Source organism: Mirounga leonina, unplaced genomic scaffold (assembly GCF_011800145.1).
Source record: "Mirounga leonina isolate KUSES-001 unplaced genomic scaffold, KU_Mleo_1.0 Mir_170, whole genome shotgun sequence".
Classification (NCBI taxonomy): domain Eukaryota; kingdom Metazoa; phylum Chordata; class Mammalia; order Carnivora; family Phocidae; genus Mirounga; species Mirounga leonina.
Genome location: NW_023270433.1, coordinates 9,738,331 through 9,748,132, shown reverse-complemented (window position 1 = coordinate 9,748,132; position 9,802 = coordinate 9,738,331). Strand labels below are relative to the sequence as shown.

Genomic DNA, 9,802 nt, shown 5'->3' with positions numbered 1-9,802 from the left:
ATGGGCACCAACCCTATTTGAAGGAAACGGCTGGGGTGCCGTGTGTGTGTGTGCCCGCCTGCAAGTGTGTGTCTTTGTAGGCGCATCCTCTTGAGTCTCTACTGGGCCTGGAGAAACCTTTTGATCTCCCAGAGAAGGCCCAGAGGAGAAGCCCTGAAGGCAGGTGAGCTCTGGGGCCAACTTGACGGGTGGGGGTGGGGATTGACTTGCCCCAAATCAGCAACAGGAGACATGGCCTTGGAGATGGTGAGCTGTGTCTGGAGGGTTTTGAGCCTCAGGACTTTTATATGCTTTCCAGCTCATTCCAGAATCCACACATTTCATAAGCAGCTGCCCTGAGCTCTGCCCCAGGAGTAGGAGGCATGGGAGAAGGGGTTTAGAGAGGGGTAAGGTCCCACTCCTGTCAGCAGAGCAGGAAGGACATGTCTTTGGTGGCTGCACATGTTGGGGAGTGCGATCAGAGGGGGAGGTGAGAAGAGAGAGAGCCTTGCAGGGGCCAGAGCTTGGAGGACCTAAATGCCAGAAAAAAAGAAATTTGGACTTTCTTCCACAGAAGCCAAGAGAATCTCCCCCCCCCAACACTGTGTCACCACCCTCACCCCACACAGACTTAGACACACACACGCACACGCACACACACACGTGCATGCGCGCAGATTCAGGGCATGCTGTGTGATCTGGGAGGGTTGCTTAACCTCTCTGAGCTGTATTTTCTCCCCTTCCCTTCTGGTAGCAAGCCCGGTGCCCACTACTGAGGACAACAAAGGAGGTACGATCCAGACCTGGCCAATCCACGTGCCCATCCTGGTGTCGTGGTTGGTTCAGAGAAGGGCATGTGACCCCCTTGGCCAGAGGCTTTGGAATCTTCACTATCAACATTCTTTCTTTGGCTTTGAGCCATAAATCCCTTATTGACTTTAGCTGGTTTGCATTTTTACTGTCTTGCAATTGGGAAAGTCCTGAGCAGATCAGAAATAATAAGGTATTTCCCGTGTGGCCGGTTCAGTGACACGGTGTGTGGAGGGCCCGCTCCCGCTCTGGACAGGGGGAAAGAGCTGGGATTGAGAGTCAAAGAGATCTCGGGGACCCATCTCTGCAGTTTCTCTCTGAGTGACCCTGGACAGGTCACTGCTCCTTGCCGAGCCTTTGCTTCCTTGGGCGTAGAATGGGTCACGTAGATCCTCTGTCAAGGCCGCTGTGAGGACTCAGTCACGGCTGTGGCAGGCCCGCTGGAAGGCAGGAGTGGCTGTCCTGGGCCTGCCGAGTGAGAGGGTATGATGGGTGAGCAGGGTTCAGAAGAGGGGCTCTCGGGAGGCAGAAGGCCCCCTGACTGAAGAGGGCTGGGGCCCGGTAAGTGTGGCCACCATGGGGAGTGAGGGAGTGCAGTGGTGGGGACCGGGGGACCCCCATTCTTGCCTTGCTCAGATCAAGGGTGGGGGGCTGCGGTTTCCCTGGTGGGCTCAGCTGGGGGACAAGGAACCGGGAAAAGCCAGCAGGAGAGAGAGAGGGGGCAGACTAACTGCGGACTGGAGCCAGTGGGTGGAGACGCTGTGACAGGTGCATGAGTCTCCGAGACGGGACACCTGGAGCCCCACCAGCTCGGCTCACCAAGCGGCGATGTCTGTGACTATGTTGCTCCCATCCCTGAGGTCTCCAGCCCACCCTCCCTCCTCACCCCTCCTCTCTCTCTCTCTCTCTCTGGCCCCTACTACCCCTTCTTGTCCTCCAGGGTCCAGTCTCTCTCACCCACTCCCCACGGGAAGGCCTGGTAGCCTTAAGCCCAAATGCGACTGTGAGCCTCCCTGGACCAAGTTCTGAGTCCCTGAACCACCTTCTGGGCCCTTCCCGGCCCTCAGCTTCCGTCTTGCTGCGCGGGATCCCCAGGTGCTGGGCGAGCTGTGTTCTTGAGGGCCTCCTGACTCTGCACACAGGCCAGGAGCACAGAGATGAGGGGCGATGTCCTCTCTCCTGTCCTGTCTGCGTGTCGCTGGCCAATCGCACCTTCTGTGCACTAAAGTCCCAAACCCACAGGGGATCATGTGAGCCCCTGCTGTGCCAGGTGTTTGGGTGCCAGGTGTCAGCCAGTGTTGCGCCCGGGGCCCGGCTCCCAGAAAGGGCCAGACCCGGGGAGCCGTGACTTGTTGCCATGGTCAATGCCGGTCTAAGGAAGCCCCATCCAGGCTCTTAACCCAGCCGCCCAGGAGCTCTCGCCGGCCATCCCTCGAGGCTTTGCGCTCCCACCGGGGTGGCAGGACCAGTCTTTGGGGTGGGGCCGCCGTCCCCCACTGGGGCTCCTTGTGTCTCCTGCTACCCTTCCCAGGAACTCAGACCCAGAGCTGGAGACGGCGGGGCATTTGGCCCCAGGGGTGGCAGAGAGCCCCGAGAGGGACCTGGACAATAGACACAGAGCTGTGACATCATTTCCAAATCATTGCGGCATCACGAAGGACTCCATGTTGTGTCCTGCCAGAGGGAGGAGGACAATTATGTCAAGAGTGCGGCAAAACTTGACCTGAGCCCACTAGCTTGGGCGGGGTGGTGAGCGCATTGCCAGCCGGAGGGCCATGGCTAACTAAGTTCTTTCCCAATCCTTAGTTTTTCATTGTGTTTGTTTTCTAGGCTGATGAAGAATGTACTCTTTTCCCATCATCAGAGAACAAGAGAATGATGATGCCTATTTACCATGCACTGCTTCTGCGTCCTCCTGTCTGTGATCCTGTCAGGTGTTCCTGCTTCTGGGAAGTTATGGAGGGATGTGGAGGGAGGGGCACAACCCCCACCCCTTCCCTCAGCCTCCCCTCTTTCCAGCCTGCTTCACCCCACCCTCCTCCTTGGGTGCTCCTTGGGGCAGGTCCGTCTGGCTCTTCCCCCGGCCCTCCACTCTCAGCAGGGCTGGCACTGTGTAGGGTCTGAAGGACGCAGAAGGGCTGGGGGTTGGCGCTTTTCTTTATGCGACAGTAGTCATTTATTGAGCGCCTACTCTTTGCTAGGGCCCATGCTGAGCATCATGAGCCCAGCCTCCCTGGGTTCCAGGTCTATGAAGGGCCGGACGCTAATTATATATTATTTGATTTTAAGGAGGACAAGAGCTCATAGCAGGGCCTGGTCTCCACTGGGGGTGCGGGGAGTTGGGACCCCAAAGTTGAGAGGAGGAGGGGCCCAAAGGGCAAGTTTGGAAAGAGGGACCAGCCAGCCAGGTGCAGGTCCTGAAGCAGGAAGGACGCCATTTTTTGAAGACAGGAAGGCAAGCCATGGAGCCAGGCTCTGAGAGGGGGTGAGTCGTGAGGGCCGAGGCAGGTGAGGCCATGGAAGGCTGTGGAAGGCAGGCACGTAGGAGCCCAGACTGTGGCACAGACTGTGGGGAGCAGCCCCTGGAGGGTTTTAGAGTGGGGTGGGGTGGTGGAAGGGCCCGACTGGATCTGGGTCTTTCTCTTTCTTTCTTTCTTTCTTTCTTTCTTTCTTCTTTCTTTCTTTCTTTCTTTCTTTCTTTCTTTCTTTCTTTCTTTCTTTCTTTCTTTCCTTTTCTTTCTTTCTTTCCTTTCTTTCCTTCCTTTCTTTCTTTCTTTCCTTTCTTTCCTTTCTTTCTTTCTTTCTTTCTTTCTTTCTTTCTCTTTCTTTCTTTCTCTTTCTTTCTTTCTCTTTCTTTCTTTCTTTCTCTTTCTTTCTTTCTCTTTCTTTCTTTCTTCTTTCTCTCTCTCTCTTTCTCTTTCTTTCTTTTTTCTTTCTTTCTTTCTTTCTTTCTTTCTTTCTTTCTTTCTTTCTTTCTTTCTTTCTTCCTTTCTTTTCTTTTCTTTCTTCTTTCTTGCTCTTCCTTCTTTCCTTCCTTCCTTCCTATTTATTTATTTTAGGGAGAGAGAAGTCGCATGCATGCGCAAGCAGGGGTAAGAGCACAGGGAGAGGTAGAGAATCTCATGCAGACTCCCCACTGAGCATGGAGCCCCACACGGGGCTCGATCCCACAACCCCGAGATCATGACCTGAGCCCAAACCAAGAGTCAGATGCTCAACCAACTGAGCTACCCAGGAGCCCCTGGATCTGGGTTTCTAAAGGATCCCCTTTAGGCTGTTGAGGGGAGGATGGTTGGGGGTTGTGGAGGGTGAGAGATGGGGGTGCTGGGCCAAGGGAGGGGGAGGTGGGGCAGGGAGAAATGGTTGGATTGGGGATGTGCTTTGTGGTCATGCTGAGGGAGGGGATGGGGAGTGATGGGCAGCAGACAGGAAGGCCCTCCCAGGTTTCTGGCTTGTACAGCCTAGTGGATGGCAGTGCCATGGCCTGGAGAAGGAGCAGCTCAGGGGCCCCCAGCCTGGCCTGATGGGAGCCATGGTGAGCCTTTGGCCCCGATCCATTGCCAGGCTCTGGGACTTGGGACTTGAATGGCCCATCTACATTGGATGTCAAGCCACACGGCCTTCAGATGTTTTCTGATCATTACAAAACGTGAGTCCTGGGCAAGTGGGCCCGTGGCCATGGCCGTGGTGGGCTGCTGGGCTTCCCCAGATGGGCTGACCTGTCTGGGGTCTCTCAGCCCTGCCCAGCCCCTGTCACCCAGGGACACAGGCCCTGTTGTTAGAGGGACAGGAGGGGACTAGGGAATGAGGGAGAGCCAGGCCAGTGGGTTTGCCCAGGCCCCAGGCTCCCTGGTGTCTTGGTCAGGGGACTGGACTTGGATTCATGGTATGGGGCAGTGGGGGAAGCCTGGATCTGGGGGTTCGGGGGAGGCAGAGTATGGGGGTGGCAACGAGCATCGTCTCTGGAGTCAGACAGACCTGGGTTCAAATTCTGACTCTCCCACAGACTGACTTGATGTTGGGCAACTGGGCCTCTCTGAGCTTCAGTCCCCCCATCTGTAAATGGGAATACTGATACTCCTTGCCTCCTCCTAGGGTTGTTGGAAAGACTAAAATTAGAGAACATGCGTGAAGTACTTGGCTCAGCACATAGTAAATGCTCAATACATTTTAACTGTTATTACTATAGATCTTGGAAACAAACAGTCAATGTTCTACTTCCAGACCTTTACAAATGCTGTTTTCTCCACTCAGAATGTCCTGGTCCAGTTGGTTTACTCAGTGCCTAGGTCAGGGGGCCGGGCTCACCCCAGCACCCACCCGACTAGGTTCACCCCTTCATGAGCCACCGTCTTCACAGAACTCACTCTCCAACGGCTGTCTCTCCTCTCCTGGACTGGCCACCAAGGGTGCTGGGTCTGACTGTTCTGTGTCTCCAGGACCCCGCCAGAGGCCCCAGAACCCCCCAGACCATTCTTTCTGGCTCCTTACCCGAATTCCAAATCTCTTTCCTCTTGGATGAGTAGGGCCTGGACTGGGCTCAGCACTGGGAGGCCTGGGCAGGGCCCAGCAGTGGGGTGTGGGATGTGGGGCACCATACAGCTTAGGAGGGCAGGATCCATGCTGGCCTGGGCTGGGCTAGGTGTGAGGAAGGGGGTCGGGAGGCCCAAGGAGAGCTGAGGTCCCTATGGTGCAGGCGTTGGAAGTTGAGCTCACATGACCGAGGCCTACAGCATCCTTGAACACAAATACAGGTAAGAGGGAACAAGAAATGTGGGGGTCCCTGTCAGCGGCCAAGGCCCAGGCAGGCAGATGGCCTAGGCCCAGGGACACGGGCAGTCCTGCTGTTCTGTTGGCTCTCGGCTGAGGTCAATTCCAGGCCTCTCTCCTCAGCCTGAATGGGAAACCCCGTTAGCTTGGTGTTGGGTTTTGAGTGGAGAGGAGGGATTTTATGGCCTTGGTGAGGGGAAGTGGAGGACAGGCAGGGGGTAGATGGCTTTCCCGGAATCCCAGATCACACTTTAATAATTTGTTTCAGAATTAATGTCCATTCACGCCGTCTTCACTGTTCCAGCTCATTGGAAGATTAAATAAAACCCCGCGCCCTCCCTCCCCCGCAAATGGAGGGAGACCAGCCCCGTTCTTTCCAGCTGGGCTGGCTGCCTGAAGCCAGCCCAGGAAATAAATCTCTCCGAGAAAACCACTTTGCTCACACGATTTCAATCCAACAGGGCATAGTGGCCCCGGTCACTTCTTGTTTTATTTAGTTGATAATCTTTTATTGTATAAGGAGACCCTCTCCAAAGCACCATGTCTTTACAGGCCCGAGGCCTCCCCGAACACCTGGGCCCTGCCTCCTAAGTGGAGCATAGATTCTCCCTGTCTCCCCAGTGTCTTGCCCTTATTGCAGGTGGCAGAGCCAAGGGCCCAGAGGGGTGGGTTCTTGGGTGCCGGGGCACCAGGGAGGGGACAGGCAGTGGCCGTCCTTGGCTCCGGGGCACAGGCCCGGGCCTCTGTGGGGGTGGAAAGGCGGCACTCGGTGTTCTGGGTACCAGGCCTCGGGAACCCAACCCAAGGAGGCCCCTTGGCCCGTGAGGCCAGGGACAGAAGTCCAACCGAGGTGTCACTCACTCACTCACCCACCCAGCAAATTCTTATTGTATGCCTTCTCTGTGCAGACTCTGGGAACAACAGGTGATGAGACAGGTTCCTGCCCTCTGGGGGTATAGCCTGTCCTGGAGGAAGCCCTTGTTTTGCTGTGTTATCTGATTAAACTTTCCTGCTCGTGTTCCATGTTCGGACTCAGGCGTAGTCTTTTTTCTGTTTGTTTGTTTTTTTCCTCCGGGCTACCAAGTACAGAAGCCAAGATATTAATTAACAATGTTTAGAGATATTAACAGCTGATAGAGTATTCCAAAAATGAGTAAAAACAAGTCTTCACATCAAAGAGGCACGTGATCATGAAAAATCAGATAGCATTAAGATACTAGAGTACCAGGGCGCCTGGGTGGCTCAGTCCGGTGAGCGTCTCTTGATTTTGGCTCAGGTTGTGATCTCAGGGTCCTGGGACTTAGTCCCCCGTCGGGCTCCGTGCTCAGCGGGGAGTCTGCTTGAGAGTCTCTCTCTCCCTCTGCCCCGCCCCCCACGTGTACTCTCTAAATAAATAAATAAATAAATAAGTAAATAATAAAATCCTTTTTAAAAAACGATACTACGTACTACTTCATCCAATATTTATGATTGTATCCCCTATTTTCTTTTCAGTGTGCCTCTTTAGGCTGGTATCAGCTAAGCTTTGTTATGTATTAAGAACTGTCCCACCCTTTCCCAGACGAAGTTCTTTGAGTTTATAAATCATATCTCTCCTACCTTTTTCATAGCTCAACCTGGGTCACTAGACTGTTCTGAATTCTCTCCAGGGCTTAATAAATGTTATATACATAGAGATTTGATTCTGATTTCAACACATTTCTTGTTTTTAAATTTTCTAAAGAACGTTTTATTTTAACGTTAATGATAGACTTACAGGAAGTTGCAAAAATAGTAATGAGAGTCCAGGATACCCTTCCCCCAGCTTCCCCCAGAGGTGATACCTTGCACAGCTGAGAGACGGTACCAAAGCTGGGAAATTATGTTCGTACGATTCTGCTAGAGAAGCACAGCCTGACGTAGGTTTCACTAGGTTTTACATGATTTCATTTGTGTTTCCATGCAGTTTAATCCGATGTATAGATTCGTAGGACTCAGATGCATTTAACATTATTTTTATTTTCCCTATCTGTTGAATTGAGGTATAGCTTTCATAGGGCAAAGTGCACAGAGCTTAAGTGGACATGTGGCCCCTGTGAAGGCTGGTAGCATGGAAGAGTTTTGCCTGTTCTTGAACTTCCAGTAACAGCTTCTGCTCTCCTGAGCCTGGCTTCTTTTGGACGGTGAAGGGAGGTTCTGGGAGGTTCTGGGAGGTTCTCGTGGACACCTTTTGTTACGGGTATAATGTGGTTATTTCATTGCTGGCATTAACCGTGGTTAGGGAAGTCTGTGTTGATTCCATTTGTTCAATAAATGTCTACGGGCTGTGTTTTGGGCAGAGCCCAAAAGAGCCTTTACTGTGGAAACGAACGGGCAAGGCCACATAAGCACGTTTGAGTTGCTCGGACTTGCTGTGGGAGGTGGTCCTGACCAGGAGCTGGAGGCCATCAGACGGAAGCTGTGGGTCATGGAGTGGGTCCAGGGGCTGGAGCAGCCCAGGGAGCAGGGCCCGGGCTGGGGGAGGGCACAGGGGCCGTGCAGGCCGGGCAGCTGCTGAGCCCTGGGACCCCCATGGAGAAGGTGCCATCGGACCCCAGATCAGCCTCTGGCCTAGGAGCTGGAGGCCTCCTCCAATTCCTGTGAGAGGTCCCCTGGGTCACTGCCATGTGACAAGTTCTCTGGACGCCCCCAGGGCTATGCCTACATGGAGTTTGCTGCTGAGAGCTCAGCCTGGGCTTCGGTGGAGCCGGACAAGACTGTCTTCTGAGGCCGGGTCATCACAGTGCTACCCTCAAGGACCACCTTGCCAAGGATCACATGGACTACGGGGGCTTGTGGAGACAGCCAGGTGCCCGAGGGGAGCATTCCCCCCGCGGCAGCCGCCAGGATGAGGCCCGCTTCAGACCACGAGGGTGGAACCAGGGCGTGGAAGGTTCTCATGGCGGTATTCACCCTTTCGGAGGGAGGACCCCTTTGAGAGTAGGGCATGGTGGGTCAGGAGGAAATAGCTGTCCTGCCCCCTTCACTCTCTGGGGCTCTTGTTGCGGGGCCGTGGTGGGTCCCAGGCTGAAGTCCTAACCCCAGCCCCTGACTGGTGTCCTCATGAGAAGGGGGACAAGCCAAGGAGAGAGGCTTCAGGACAAACCGATGCTGCCAATACCTCGATCTTGGCGCTTCTAGCTTTCGGAAGTGTGAGAAAAGAAGTGTCTTTTGTTTAAGCCGTCGGCTGTGGTACTGCGTTCAGCAGCTCCGGACCCGAACCCGCTCTCCGGGGTCCTGATCTGCACCCAGGGGAGTGAGCGGGGCGCCTCCCCGGAGCTGATGCCAGAGGAAACACGAGACACCCAGCTCAAGCGGAATCGCAGGTACACAACGTATAGTTTGTTTTGCGTATATTGAATGGGACACATTTACACTAAAATAAATTCACCGTTCATCTGAAATTCAAATTTCGCTGGCTGTCCTGTATGTCCGTTGCTAGACCAGGCCACTGGCCGGAGAACCAAGGCAGAGGGTCCAGGCAGGACAGCGGCTCAAGGACACACCGCCCAGCCCTGCTGCCCAGACTGGGGTGAGAGCCCGAGGCTGCTTCCCAGGCCTGGGCCTCTCTCCCCAAATGGTTCCCGTCTCCCGCACAAACATATTTATTGGGCTTGATGGCAAACAGATTATGCTTGTCCCGGGAAGGGCAGCTCGGGAGAGAAAACCTTGAAGTCCGGGAAATAATGATGAGGGGAGTTAAATTAAAGTGCATAAAACCCTCCCGAGAGATAACGTCAGGGTGAGTTACAGGCCCGATAAGGGACTGGGGGCTCGCAGAGGGGGCTCAGAAAGGTCGCCCGGCGGCGCGCAGAGGACCAGGAATCATAAATATGGGGCAACATGCCCAGCCGGGGTCGCTGGGGTGAAAATATTGGGGTCATTCCAAAAACAATTATCCTGCTTGGTTTGCTCTTCGGGTCTTGTAAATCTTTCACCTTTTATAAAAGATTTCTGGGGAAAGAAGCACTTTGGAAGCTGTAACTGATTTTTGCGGCCGCTTCTTGGTGGTTCTGCTAAAGGAAAACAGAAAGACAAAGGGGAAAATGTAATTACCCAGCATTCTCAGGGGCTTGGGGATGGGCCGACTGGTTTCGTCTCACTCCTTGGAGAGTTTAGGCTGTGCTGGGTTTTGACTCACTCCATTTGGAGCCTGGCCACAGTTCAACAATTAATTTGTTCCGTTTCGCATCCAGTCGCAGTGGGGCTCTTGGTACCCAGTGGA

The 9,802-nt window shown here is 54.2% G+C and overlaps 1 non-coding gene across 1 annotated transcript; it reads left to right on the top strand.

Annotated features, from left to right (window-relative positions):
* Positions 1–9,477: 9,477 nt before the first annotated feature.
* On the top strand, positions 9,478–9,590 carry LOC118018273. Its single transcript, XR_004681351.1, has one exon. It is a non-coding gene; the product is annotated as a U5 spliceosomal RNA (small nuclear RNA).
* Positions 9,591–9,802: the final 212 nt, after the last annotated feature.